The sequence below is a fragment of the Anas acuta genome, chromosome 1, assembly GCF_963932015.1.
Source record: "Anas acuta chromosome 1, bAnaAcu1.1, whole genome shotgun sequence".
Lineage (NCBI taxonomy): Eukaryota > Metazoa > Chordata > Aves > Anseriformes > Anatidae > Anas > Anas acuta.
In genome coordinates, this window is record NC_088979.1 from 102,383,048 (window position 1) to 102,398,732 (window position 15,685).

A 15,685-nucleotide genomic window follows, 5' to 3' on the forward strand; every position below is an offset into this window, starting at 1 on the left:
AACATTGGGAATCTGTCTTAACTACCTTCCGAGACCAGCTGATACCAACTCTCACAAACTGAGAATCAATCAGTGTCCGTGACTGAGCTTCAAGTAATGCTTGTAGTTAGAAAGAGAAAGAGGTTAAGCAGCTCTTCTACATTCACTTCATGTGAATTTTGAGCTTTTGTTTTGCTCTGTTTTTAAACAAAACTGTTCCCAACCCTGTTTACAGCCAACAGCTGACTCCCTCCACTCATGTTCGGATATCACATCACAGAAGCAAAAATAGGCACTAGGCTGGGATAATCCTTGAACTTCACTTAACCATTAAAAGCATCCTAACAATTAAAACCATGAAAACACAGAGGATCGACCATTGTTCCAAACTAAACAATTCCATTCTTCCTTTGGAAGACAGGAAAAGGAGAAAAGCTTGGTGGTATTTGCAAGTGGTTTTTCGTTTTCTGTTGTTTGCCCACCACATCCTGAACTCAAAACAGTAATTTCATCTATAAAAGAAAAGATTTTGTAAAATACAGGGTTTTGTTTGCTCAACAAAAAGCATGTTTTCTATCAGTGACAAAAAAAAACATTCTCATGTTGCTCTCCAAATTCCATTAAAAAATAACAATTATTGTCTTGCGACCACTTCTAAAATACTTTTCTTTAGACTGAATTATTTGGAACCAAATATTCAAATAGCCATATTCTCTCCTTATCACAGCTTTGTATAGAGGAGGAAATTAAGAGCTGCATGAATGCTGAATTCCCCAGTGTGAAATTAACCTGGCAGGCACTACTTCATGCCCTAATAAGTTGAAATAGAAGGCGTATAGTTCAGGATGTTTATGAATTACATACACAATCCTCCCTTCACTTATGATCCTAAGGGACACTGCTAACAATCCAATTTGCTTTTCTTCTTTTCCTTTTTAAAAGCCCTACTACTGGCATGAGGAAAGCAGGCAAACAAAATCCCGCTCTACCCGTCCCCTCATCCCCCTGTTTGTTTACGCCACGCATTTCACAGCACTGTACAAAAGCAGAAAAGCAGAACTTGTCTCCCCTGTAAAGTTGCTTTCCTGTCCCTGGGTCTGGCAAGAAGCAAAGAAAAAAAAAAAAGATGAAGAAAGAATATTTGGGAAAAGTAATTACAACAGCATTAAAACTGGAAGGAGCAATTCAAGGGCAGTGCACAGCAGCAGAACTGATTTCTTTTTCTATTTGCTACCAACGTGATGGTTACTAAAATGGAAAATAGTTGTAAAATAAATTACAATGTTGAGTTATAACAAATTTCTGTATCTTCCACAATACATACAAGAGTTGGAAAGGCTATGAAAGAGGCCTGGAGGATATTCGTTGCTCACAGACTGGGAAAAGGCAGAAGAGACAGTTTACCAACAAACAATCTCACAGCAGTTCAAAATATTGGCTGCTAATTTATGAGCACAGCCGTGCCATGTCATCCTAGACTTCTGTATCTGACATCCAGGTTTCAGTATTCTGGTGCAAAGCTGTGGTTTGAAGCCCCCTTCCCAAAGACAGGCAATTTACAGATCAGACCCAGGCCCGGAGATGGTCTGTCCTCATCAAGAGATGACTTAAATATTGAAATATATATGTATTAGGCATAAACATACATATATTAGTTCAAGCACTCAGCTCACGAATTTCTGACTGGTAACTGAGTAAACAACACGGAGAATCCATAAACATCCTAGTTACAAATGACAGATATTGAGAGCAAAATTAACAGTTATCCCGATTACCTTACAGGCAGCTAAACTGCTCTGGGGCCACAGACACCTGATTCAGACATTTTTGGCTTTCAGGTTACATGTGGACAAGCTGCCATTCATTTCTAATTGAGCTGTTGCAAATCACACAGAGGTTTAAGAATAACGGTACATATCACTTCCTGGAAGAGGAGGAAAAAATAAAAATGAAACTGAAACTGAAAAAAAAAAAATTAAAAAGTATAATTTAAATGGCTTGCGCCTCATCAGTGTTTTACGTTGACACTTGAAATGGAAACTAACAGGCCTTTGGAAACAGATCAAGCTGCGTCAGGCAGCCGAACGCCCCCCAGCACTGCACCAGGCTGGTGCCTTCTCTGCCACGTGTTCACCGCTCTCCCCTCTCAAACCCGAGGTACCAGCATCGTGCCCGCCGCGCACAGATCTCTCCTGCAACTGCATCTTTCACTTCGCCTTTACTCTCATTTACTGCTGTACTGCTGGTTCGTTATCACCCGTGGAACTATATCCATACGGGTAATTCCGCTCCTTTTCATTACTCAGGGCAGTGCAGACAATTACTATCTATGAATAACGATCAGACCCTTTCCTCATTCATCAGAGGATGAGATTAAATTTTCCTTTTGCTTTTCTTTTCACATAAGAAGCTTAAGAAACACAATTGTATGCATATTCAGAGATCTGATATTACACTTTAATTTAGTGCATCTATAGTAGACTGCCAAAGACACCCAGTGGGTGAAACTTTTTGTTCTAAATTGAATTCCTTTACAACATACCATTACAGCACATCGGTTGATTTAAATACACATATACATTTTACTACTACCCATGTCTGAAGTTTGGAGATCAATTTCTCTTGCAACTGCTAAATGCTTCAGCCCCTCTGGTACCACAGGTGTCACTTACCAGAACACCGAGGCCAGAGCTCCATATAAAGCGCAGCCCCCCTCCTTGCTCCTGTTAATGCTCCTTCTGATTGTGCCTGCACTACAAGCTTTACTCTTCATAGAGTTTGGGCTAGTTTGAGTTGAAGTGACCGCAGCATATAAACCCTAAAATGCCCAAGAATACCATGAACGATTGTCATTCACTGAAAGGCTTACTAAAACCACCCAAAACCTCAGAGGTCATGCTACAGCTTAAAAATAAGAAAGGCAGCAGCATACAAGCATTTGCAGGTGTCTGAAGCATCTACATGAATATATGTTAATGCAATCAGGTCAGTGGGGGAGATTCAATACACAACCACCAGCTTTAACATAAATCAGTTGCTTTCTTTTTTCAGCGAAGCTCTTCCCTGATTCTTTGTTCTCTCCAACCCTGCATTAGTAGAGGCTCAAACTGTGGACCAGAACTCACTGCACTTCAACCCGACCTAATAAGCAGCTCCTCTCTTCTAACACACATCCAACCGATTACTCCAGCAGAGCCAGGCACAGCCACTGGTGCTAAGAAATCCACTTCCATGCTTTCAGCTTATTTGCCTACACCCACTGCTGTTTGCCGTCCTCTCCCCCAGAGTTTCAAATTTACATGACAGTAAATCTTTTGACATCGCTTATCTATAGCACAGATGCTGCAGTTTAGTTAGGAAGAACTCCACATATACCCACCGTGTACACATACTGCTTCGTGCCTACACAAGACACACACACACATACTCCAAGCAGCTTCAACTGTGTTTGGCCAAGGGCTCTAAGAAAGCTCCACGATGTGGTCTGTGCCAGCAGGCTCTGCTGGTGCAAATGCCACAGGGTAACCCAAGTCCTTGATTCAGCAATGGCCAACGAAGGTCCACTGATGCTACTACAGATGCTACTACAGCTGCCCCAAGCTGCAGCTGCCCACAGCCCCATCCCGGCACATAACGCAGCATCCAGTTCCCCTGGGCTTTCTTGCACAAGCTGTTCCCAGCCTTCCCCCTTCCTCTGCCTCTCCGAGGTACATGGTATGTATCCCGGAGCTTTCAGCTCTTGGAAGATCTTAACTAACAGGAAATTCTCCCGTTTTCCTGGACTAATGCCAAATTTGTATATTAGGAATGCATGCCCTTATTTCCAATTCTTTCCTTTTTCAGCCATCCCTCCCTTCCTCTCAGGAAATGCCCAATTAAGATTATCTGGTTTATAACCTCACACAATAGCACATTCAGTGGCTGTGCCAGTGCTAGTGGAGCAGAAAAGGATCTACACTATTATCTGCTTAGGAAGATACTTTGTCCAAATTAGTTCCACAACAACAATGTAAACTCTGATAACTTTTAAATGCATTTTTTGATAATGTGAATCTCATAAATTGACTAATTCTGAATTATACTGCAGATAAATTTGAAAAAAATATAGTCACATTTTCATCTGTTTATTTCTTGTTTCTTAAACTTCTAAAGAAGTACATGTAAGCTTTGGCTTTATTTGTGGCAACATCCAAATATTTGTATTTGCAACACAAGCACTTTAAAACTTAGAAAATAAAACAACCCTTACCAGTTTCCAAGTATAGGAGAAGTCATCTGTTTAGTAATAAACGAGATGGTCCAACCATTACTAGGTGAAAGCAATGCCTCGCAACAAAGGCCACTTAAAGAAAAATATGTAACAAAAATGAACGACACGAACCCTTTCCTTCTCAAGGAATGAATAATTTAATAGGGACAAAAAAAAAAAACTCACATGGACAAACGCTGAGAACAGCATCTCAACTCATTTCCCTCCGCACAAAACCTGCTTACTTTCCTTTCCAAAGCAATGCTGATCTGAAAGAGCTATTTGCTGGAGGAAAGCCCAAGTGAGATTGCAGAAGCTATTTTATATTATAGACTGTTCTGATGTGACCTGAGCTGAAGAGGACCTGCTAACGGTGCGTATCGCAGACAAGTAGCTAAGCAGCTAGTTTCATCATGTGATGATGCAGTAATGAGAAGAATACTGAGAGATGAGAGGAATGAAATCCTCCACATGCAGGCTTTAAGTGTCTGCCAAAAACAATACAAAATAGAAAACTTGAGAAAGTACGAGCGTACCAAAGGCCCTTAATTACTAACCAGGACCAGTTAAAAGGCCCCCAAGCACTGCTGAGCATTGATTTCCAGCAACACCGATACATTGAGCATCATCTACATAAGATGTTGGTCAAGTTTCATCCAGGCAAACAAAAGCTAGCTCCCTCAATGAGGAGACAAAGTTTCAACACTGGGTAACATGCAGTTGACTCCAGAATGCATGTCTGTGCTCCTACCATCACTGTCCTGAGGATTTTTCTCAGTGTGTGCATACACAGAACAAACAGACGTGAATACATAAACTTGAAAGTGTGTATACATATCCACATAAATTTAAAAATGCGGTATGTTTTTAGTGTGAAGACCAAGTTAAATCACTGCACTGGCACTGACCGTTGTGATTCTTACAGCACCTTGCTAAAGCATGGTGGAATTAGGTTCCCTTGCTTGGTATCTACTAACTGGGCTTCCTTTTGTTCAGTCATGAACAGAGAAACCTCTCACATGGCATTGTATCCATTATAAAAGTAGGTAAGAATACCATTTTATTTTTATACACACGCAAATGCAAATTTCACCCCAAGCTTTGGCTTGGAAAAAAGTCACCTGCAGAGAGACAAGGATGTGCAGAGAGACTTCAAATTTTCAGCCTGTGACAGCGCTGCAGCCAAAACTGCCAATTACAGCAGCAGTTTGTGCAAAGCAGGCAGCTACCCACTGGGTGCTGGACTGTGAGCAAACTTATTTCGAGGAAGCAGAAGGACACACCAACCACAGCCTGGATCAAACAAAAAGTTTAGTGGGGGAAAAGGCTTGAACGCATCACTTATGTGCGTACAGTCCTCCCTGACAAATTAAAGGCAGGATCCCATTTAATCATAGTGTTACATAGCCTATATTCATCATAAGACTACACTCAGAGTACTCACCACATTTCTATGGTTTCCATGAACAGTAACAAAGCTGCACTACTTCAACTGAACGCGCTTTAACAAGTGGCTTTGCAATGAATTTCAAGATTGAACATTAAGGATTCCACACAACACGGAGTACGCATTCATGTAAATACTCACTGTTCTCAGCCTTGTGTATTCACCGGCAAAAATCTCATCTACTGTATTCTTCATATAACATTTGCATTTATTTTAGTTCAAGGTATCTAATATTTAAACTGTTTAAATGAGATTTTGAAGAGCTGCTTGAGGAGTTTAGTTTCTATTTACTGACATTAAGTCTAGGGCAAACCTGGCTCAGATACTTAACACGCATTTATAAAACAACAAAAGTTAAATGCGAGCCAAATCATCACCTGCATTCAGAAAGCAACAGAAACATATTTCCTCAAACCTGCGTAGTGGATTTTGTATTGTTTCCTCTCAGACCACAGAAGTATTGAAGCTCAGCTCTAGATTCCAACTCAACTGCCCTACTGTTTTACTACCTGGCTTACAGCTAAACATACTAAGTTTACATTACCAACAGATTTTTCCCCAGTAAAAAAAAATAAAAAAAAAAAAATCAGTGTCTGAAGGCATTAGGTATAGTCATTATAAAGATAAAGCACGAGTAAGGACTAGAAAGGCAGCAAAGCCATTTAAACCAGCTTACAGCAATATGATAATAAATGGTGTGATCTACCACAACAAAAATGTGCATGACTCTCAAGCCAGTTCAATTTCCATCAAAGCACCAGGGCTTAAAAGCAATCCTCCAAACGAAAAAAAAAAAAAAAAAAAAAGGAACAAACAGAAAAAAATGTAACAGAAGTTCTTTCTTAAAATTAGTCTGTGAACTGGTTTATAACATTGTTGCTTGAATGAAGCATGCAAAGAATTGCTTAGTTCCACATTTCTGATTCTCACTGATAACTATTCATAAACGAACTTCAGTGACAGGCTTATAATCAAGAACAGACAGCAGTCTTAGTATTACAGTGAAATCATGAAAGGTGTCAGAAACATAAAATCATTGAGAGTTTTGAGGTCTGAGTGTTTTAAACCACCATCACCATTTTTCACATCCAGCTCAGCACAAGAGGAAGAATGTCCCAACAAAACACTGTCAAGCTACGGTTTTATTGCTTGTCACTCTGCTGTTATCATCATAATATCAACTCTAAGACTTAACTAATGTACACAAATGAAATCTTTACACTCTCTTAACTAGGTATAAGTTAAATTTCAAGTTGCAGTCAAATTGCTGTGTGAAAGTTTGCCCTCTCACAAAAATTGCTTTTGATTCTTACACACTCCAATAACAATTAGCAAAATTAGCAAAAGTCAATTAGCAATTGATTAGCAAAAAGACATTTAGTAAATATCTCTCTATTCCCATTAAAACCTTGTGGGTTATAAGAAGTACCAGTGGTGAGTCTTTTAAAGTACAAGCACACGTTATCTGCAAACTATGTGCAAAATTCAGAAAGATTCCCCTGGGAATCCAGCCACAGGCAATGCAATGCCACATCCCAACGGCATGTCTGAACTTGGGTTCACATCCCCATCCCATGTCAATGCGTTCAGACCCCAGCATCAAGAGAGCTTCCAATAGTATACACAAGCCACAGCAAATAAAAACCAATGGGCTCAGTGACAGGTGACATTATACAGACAGAAAGGAGGAGGACGATAGAGGATGACAGACACACAGCCAACTCTTCATATAGATATTAATTGCAATTGTTATTATTACAATGACTCCTGGACACTTTCTGTTGTAAAAGGTTCTTTTTAATTTTTTCTTCCATTTATAGACAGTTACCATCACACCTAAATGTGAACTTTTACAGTGTCTGCCCATACAATGTCACTAAAACACAGGCTTTCTCCTGACAGAAGTTACTGCCCAGGATATTTTACTCTACCAACTATTACAAGTGTCCATTTGAACGCATGAAGAATTCAGGGAACCTTGTCTTTCTGAGGTCTCAAACAGTGCTGCAGAGATTCACACTTTCAGCTTCCTGCTCAGATGTTTTCTGTGCATCTCAACCGCAGCTCAACCCCCCATGCCAAACACAAGCTATTCTGGCTCACATTTGAGAGACTCGCAATCCTCTCATCACCCATTTATTATCCGTTTGTCACTGAAAGGCTAAAAGCTACCTCTCAACCCAAGGTGGCAGTTCTGCTGGCCCACTCAAGCGGCTTGTTTTAATTATTTTTTTTCTAGACAACTATCTCAATTTCACACTCTGTTCTGCACAGTAAGGAAGAGTTCCCAGTCAAAAACCATCAGGCCAGTCTTTTCTTCTCACTCTGCCATTCTTGTAATAACAACAGCTACTCTAGGAATAAACAAACAAACTCTGGAAGCTGCAAGCACAAACCAGCGGGATCCCGGGCTCTGCACTACCTGCAAACAGCAAGGTCTAAAGGCGCTGTCAGACCACAAGCTGCTTCTGAACAGGCAGCTGTGCTTCCCAGGTTGTGGTTCCCTGCAGCGTCAGCCCACGCGGATGCGGCCAGGTGCCGTCCTCTCCTCCCCCTCGGCCAGCACCACTTGCCCGAAACTGCGGCAAGGAGGACAGCCCAGGCTCTTGCTACGCTGGCAGAAAGCTGCTCTTTGTTTTTAATTAATTTCCTGCTGACTTAGTGAGAGCCAGAGCTGGCGTGAGGGAGAGGACAAGATCAAGGCTGTGCCTATTTAGGTTGGATTAAACTGTTGTGGAACAACAGCCTTATGAGATTGAATTGTTTCTCTGCTTTTGTTTTAATCCTATTTTTAATTGAGTGAGAGAAACCGAAGGGGAAAAAAAGTCTCTTGTAATGTTTGTCCTATTTCGGTACTGCTGCAGAAAACTTACTCCAACAAAAGGGGAATATAAAATTAGCACAGCAACAGAGAGCTTGCAGTGATCAAACACTCCTGATGCAGCTCTACAGGGTAAAAGTGCACAGCAGGCACATACGCACACCAAGACCTGCTCCTGCACATACTGAAGCCATGTGCTGCCCCCTGCTCCGTGGCTTAAGTCTTCCAGTCCAGAAAGATCACTTTGACTGCAGCTGTTAAACACCAAAGAGTCCACCTCACCGCTTTCAGAACAGGACAGCACAAAAATCCTAAATAGAAGTTGAAATGCACTGTTTTAAGACCAGTCTTTATACAAATAGTCGACAGTATCTGACAGGAGCTGCCCCTGCCGCTCCCCACAGGGCCGCGGGCGCTGCTGTGAGGTGCACCTGCAACATGGCCGCTCCTGCTGCGGCCCAGTCGGCTCCCTCCCCGCAGCATCTCAGCGCGGTTGCGCTAGCAAATGGAAACCCATCAGAAAAGAGATGCAACATTGCTTTCAGCACTCACTTGAACGATTTTATAACTTATCCTGTTCATACTGATCATTTTATATGAAGTCCTGAAGAGACGCACCTTGCTAGCTTGAGAGGGAAAAAGAACGAGTCTACTGATAACATGAAGTCAGACAAAACCTGGGGCGCTACCTGAGAGGTGGCCTGCAAGGCTGTGGCCTGCCAACAGCCCCTTCTTCTCTTGCAGAAGAGCCTTTCTGAAGTCAGGCACCAGCAAGCCCCTGCAGACACTATGCCCCAGCATGCAAGGTGACAGGCACCTGGCCCGTGAAGGCAAGTGAGTAGCTTCCACCTGCAGTAGGGAATAGCAACCTGGACAGCTGCAGATGACACTGGAACTAAAGCAACACTAAAACAATACAGAGACACTGTAGTATTTAAATGTGTTGAGATTTGTAGCATGGATCAGCATAAAATTTTACTACTTCACAATCCAAAAAATAGTGAGTTTAGCAGTGTTCTCCACAGAAGACAGTTGACATTTTCCGGGCAATTTTATTTCAAGGAGAAAGAAAAAAGAAAATCAAAAAGATTTTTTTTTAAATGAACTTTGAATTATGTCATATTGAAACACACATTTGCCTCAGCCCCCAGGGAGAAAGCTGAACGTGGTCTCATGACACTTCCGACCACTGTGGTTTTTACCTGCCATTTGTTGCAATCCAGTCCCGTGTCTCAGTGGTGTCATTGCAGTACCACCAGCAGTGACTCTCCGCCACCCATCATCACCACATACACAGTCAAACCTTGCAGGTTGACTTGAGCTAAAGGTGTATGAAAGACTACTCTAAAGAGTTGACTGTTTTGAAAAGTAACTTTCAATGTGGAAAATTTAAATATGTTGCCTTCTTAGCAACATCGTTATGTCAACACATTTCCCCATCAAACAATAGATCAATACATCAATAGTAAAATTTCCAATGATTTTCCATTCAAAGGTATTTTGTTAAAGGTTTAATTGAGAGTGATGCCTGATTCATCGCTGTAAGTCTGGTTGCATTCAGGGTACTGAATTATCACGATTACGGATACACAAATAACGTAACACACCCTCAGTCTAATTGCGTTCCATGAACTACCATGGCCACACTTAAAAGGTTTGGTCACATTCAATGAGAACTACCACGGCTGGATTAACGAGTAGTGCAATTCATTACAGCAACAGATACACAGGTTCTTTGGAATGCCAGTGATGGATTCACTGTCTGCAAAGCACGTGCAAATACCAAGAGTATGAGTAGCTCTGCCTGGCTACAAACACATTAAAAGATATAAAGCGACTCTATAGAGATTCCTAAGTTTCACAGGGTGCACTTGGCATAACCAAAGCGTTCGGATCTTACCCAAAGGTGTCCCAATGGGGGAAAAGAGAGGCTCAGCCCATCAACTGGTCCCAGAAGTCAGAATGTTATCTTCCCTTACACGATGGTATCTTGCCTAACATCCTGTCTCCCTTAAACTAATTTATATTATTTCCTATCTTTCAGGTAGACCTTGAGTGACTCTAGTCATACATACCTTTGTTACGATTGGTGTGAAATTTTCTTGCTTTGCTTTTAAAGGTATAGACTAGAAAAAAATAAAGGACAAACTCATTGAGACATGTTTACACCTTGGAGGTGGGTAGCTTTTGGGATGGAGGTGTGTTTTGGTATTATAATGATACTATAATGAGCAAAATTCACCAAAAGGACAGCATTTTGTCAAAAACATGACAGGCTGTTGTCCGAGAGTAACAAAGATGAAGGTACATCAGAACTGGTAAGCTGCAAGTTCCCATCCTATCACAGAGCCTGGCTGTGCTGTTTCCATGCTCCATACAGTTCCTTTTAGAGTCAGCACACCAAGTTCCCCAGGTGTGGTCAACATCTAATGTTGGAGGCCTAAGGAACATCTATGGAATACAGCTACACTCTACCCTGGAAGCTTCTTCAATGCTGTACCTTTTCTTTAAAATGTGAATATAAGTTTAATTTCTAAGTCACCTCTGGCAATTATTCCACAAAAGGTCACAAAGCAAAAGAGTCTTCAACGTGTTTGCTGGCGATAGAAGGCAGCTGCAAAATCCTTCCCTGATCTCAAGTAATGCAGCAGAGTCTGTACATTGCATACACACCCCCACCAGCACTAGAAAGTAGGTGGCACAGTCACCAGTCTTTAAATCAGACCTAGAAAAAGCTCCAAGGCAACATGCCAAGGTAACAGGAGCCGGAACTGCTGATGAGCAGGGAAATCTGCCCATCTTTAGCATCAATAAGCCCAGAGGTTATCCAGTCGACCAGCAGACTGGTACCCAACGCAGCAGCCCCATCAGCTTCAGGTGAGGGGTGATTTTGGTTCAACCATGGTTGTCACAAGATAAGTTCTGTGCCTTTTGCCAAGTCCCATAAAACACATGAAAGAATAGAGGGAATTTTAAAACTTTCCAGTAAAACGATAGCTTTTTTTCTTTTTTTCTTTTTTTTTTTTTTTAACCTTCCAAACAAATAAAGCAACATAGAGGTAAAGAGAATGCTTAATTCCAGTATCCTGTTTAAAGGGGAAAAAAAGCAATAAACATAGGTGCCTGAATCAAACAAACTTGCAGATTACTACCACCAGATAATGAAAAGGATCTAACATAAGAAGAGAAACCGCTAGTGGGAAAGTAAGTGGAAATAGCATGACCCTACATTGGAGGAATTACATGAGAAACAAAATCAAAACGTGAAGAAGATGACAAATGAGAAAGCAGGTAATTCCAAGAAGGGAAATGGAACTCCAGAAGCAGTTCAAAAGCTAACTTTTTTTTAAAATCATATTTACAAGCTTAAAAGCTTCACTCATATATCTTACCATAATTATGTACACAAAAAAAAAAAAAAGAAGTTGAAGTCAGCAAAATAAAGAAACACTTTCTCAGTCATAACACAGGATTTCTAGGATACAACAAAATCCATGCTATTCAGTCACCTAAGGCCACTTATACCTATGCACTTTGGAAAGTGTTTTGTTGTGTTTTTTTCACTTTGTTTTGTTCTGTTTTTTAATACAAAGTTCACTGCCAAGAACTCTGTTCCCACAAGAAATTTATCTTTCATTAATAAAATGAAACTGAACACAAAAGGAAAGCAGAGTAGGAGTCTGTTCTCACCATCTCCTCTTCAGCAAGGAACACCAGGCGCCTGTGCATACCCATCCTTTTCCAGCTGTTCACTTTAAAGCACTCAAACAGCATACACCTGGATGTACATGAGTACTACGTTCAGCTTCCAAACAGCACTCTTTATCCTGGCTTACCACAGTAAAACTAGACTTCTCAAAATGAACTCATAAAAGCAGTTTTTTGAAATGTGGACAAAGTCATTTTTGGTTTGAGTATAAGAACAGAGGTCTTCACGACAGATACCTCGCTTTTATTGAACTCGCATAGCTGTGAGAATGGCTACCACAGAAACCATGTGCAAACTCAAGGCTATCATTTATTATTCACCAGAAGTAATAAATGCCTTTAAGTATGGCTACACAGTTCATAATCCAAAACTTTCAAGTCTCAGACACTAATGACAAGTCAACGTCCTGTTTAAATCAAAGGGAACCCTATGGATTATGGGGTACAACACAAGTGAAATTATGACAAATTAATTGGTAGGAAGAAGCCACAGACACATATAATGGCACTATATGATGTGTTAATTTCCACAAATTCTGCCTAGACTGAGGCAAGACGTAGGGGTCAATTAAATAGCTACGGATCAAGCCTTTAAAACACTACTGGCTCTCTGAAAAGCTGCTATTAAATGTATCATTTTGTCTACATGTGCTTACTGTAAGACTTACAAGAAAAAACTGTGAATATACACTTACGCTTTCACCTGATGGCTAAGAAAATTTTACTCAAGGATGTTATAAGCATGATCTGCATTTGCTTAGAAACTGAACTTTGATAAACTTGACTGTTGCTAATTTATTGATAATAAACAGGTTAAAACAAATGTTGTGCAGGGTGTTAAGTTTTTCAGCAAGAATCTAGCAGTTAAGATAATTCAGAAACCTACTGTAAACAAAAGCATTAAGTCAAAGCAGCGCATCTCTGAAAGAAAAAAAAACTATCAGGATTTGCATATGGATATTTCTGCTACTTTATAAAATGTCTTACATACCCAAACTGATGTCAGGTGTTGCTTCCAGAGCTAACCTAGTTGCACTCCAGCCTGCAACTTATTCACATTGCACCTTGATAGGATGCCACCTCTCTAATACCTGTACTCAGGAGAGCTATGTTCAAACTGTGGCAACTCAGTGTTGCCATCTCTCACGACACTGCTGTTTCTGTTCAAGTCCAATCAACAGATAACATCCGCTTTCAGGAAAACCCTCCTGCTGGTGGCTTTCAACATTCTCATACATTTCAACCATTTATATCAAAGACAAGCAAAAGTACGTAGCTAAGGACAGTTTGAAAACAATAACAAATATGATACCTAACTGAAAAAAATATATTCTTAAATTGCAGGAGTCTGAGTCTAAATAAATTAAATTTTTATACTGCTTGGAATTAGTGATGTTACTAAATATACGGAAAGCAAATCCACAATTACATAGACAAGAAATCACCAGACTTGCTGCAGACACCTGATGTTACTGTAGTGTCTTATTCGTGAAATTGCATGTCAATCTGTCTTTTTCACTACCTTAGGTTCAAATTGTTTCTTCACAGCATTTCTCAGGAATCTCACTATTGACTCAAGTTGTTGCTTAACTTCTAATTCCTATTAAAGCCTAAAACCACAGACTCTGCACCACATTCACCAGGAAAACTGCTACATAGTTTATTACGTTAAAACGACCCCGCTATCAGAGGATACAGCCCCACAGCTATCAGTAGAAGGCAGCATGAGTGCCTCAATCACTCCCAGTGCAGAGTGAGATTTACACTCCCCGTATGCACTTCTAAAAACTGGGATAGTTACTTAGGGCAAAAAGGCAGTACAGACAGGCTCGCTCAGAAAGCTGCATGAATATTTTCTCATGATGGTTTCTAGAGTCCTTAGTCAATCTATTGCAAGTTTTGATGACCTAAAGAAATACAAAGCCTGCAATACAATAAGGATGTGGAAATTTTAATGCTGTAAAAATGCAGCATTAAATGGCTGCACTCAGCATGGCACAAACGACAGCTGCTCTCTATTTCACCTACAACCTGGGCTAAGATGCATTGGCACAACACGTCTTATGACAACATTTATTGCCTTTCATTAATGCTGTAATAAATACATTAAAAAATCAGAGAGACACCGTTCGGAACATGTTGTTGCCAAATTAAGAGTTACAACTGTTCACAAAAGATATTAAGAGATGCTCTTTGCCAACCTGATGCAGAAAACTGGAGGGGAAAAAACAAAAAACAAACAAAAAATATTTTCCCTTTGCTTTGCATAAATCCTGAGTTTGTCCCATTATGCAAGGCATGCCCCAGCTATCCCACTCAGCAATAAACTATCTCAGTAGCTCAGCCTCAGCTTTAAGCTACTTTGTCACTGTATGTTCTTGTATTTTTTTAATAATCCAACAATTTTTTAAAAAGTATATTGGAAAAGCTTCAACTTTACCCTTAGCTTCTATACAACTAAATACTGTGATTCAGGGCACTTACTGGCTTCTCACCGTGAGTTCCTCTTGACCGCTCATTAACCAGAACTTTGCACGTTCCCTACGAACAGACCCACCACCACCTCTGGCAGAAGTTGCATGCGAGTTGCATTAATTTCCCTGAACTTGGTTAAACTACTGTTCGCTCCAGTCAAATATTTTCCACTCTTGGCGGATAGTGACTTCTTCAAGAGCACCCCAGCTGATGAGGTGCAAACCTCACCTAACAGAAGCAGTCTTTATTTCCTAACGGGAAGACGAAGGAAGTTTATCCGGAATTCATCAAATCATCAGCTGTGTTACCATCACAGCCTCTCCTGGGCTGCTGTCTGAAAGCCCTGACGTGTTGCTCGCCCAGCACTGCTGCTCAGCCAAGCCCAGGGAGGAGAAAACAGCCCCCTGGTGAGAAGCTCAGAACCCTCGAGTTACAGGTGCCTGACTGCTGACGGAAGAACATCAGATTGCCAACTCGGGCATGGGTTTCTGGCAGGGAAGTTTAACACGGCCATTAAAAAAAAAAAAAAAAAGAAAGGAAAGGAATGAAAAAAACAAAACAGACTTTATTCTGACTTGATGCAGTCTTCACCACCCTACATAACCACACTCGCTGGGGCAGGAGAACAAGAAAGTGAAAGCACTTGGGACACTTTCGTTTCCCAGAACAGCAAAGCTGCTCTCACACATCTTTCCAATCCAGTGAAAGCAGGAGAGACTTTCCTGTCTCAGACCAGGTCCTGGCAAGACAGACACCCACGCTCCCCCATCACTCAGAGTTTTAAGAGCCCTGCTCCATCCTAAGTACAAGAAGTCACAACAAAAACAAAAAGTCATACTTTTAAAGGAATGTATTCCTACATGAAAACATGCAAGAGAAGACACTGCTGCTAAGCTTTCTGTTTATTTTTTCTGCAGAGGAATATCAGGAATGTCACGCGCGGCGCCTAGCTTTTGCCAGACGATGGGCTGGGCACTGCAAATCAGTTCTTCACTACAGAAAGCGG

At 40.9% G+C, this 15,685-nt stretch overlaps 1 protein-coding gene across 4 annotated transcripts in view; it reads right to left on the reverse strand.

Moving 5' to 3' along the window:
* The window catches only part of USP25 (ubiquitin specific peptidase 25), a 93,125-nt gene that overhangs the window by 72,320 nt on the left and 5,120 nt on the right, over window positions 1-15,685 (reverse strand). The window lies entirely within an intron of this gene.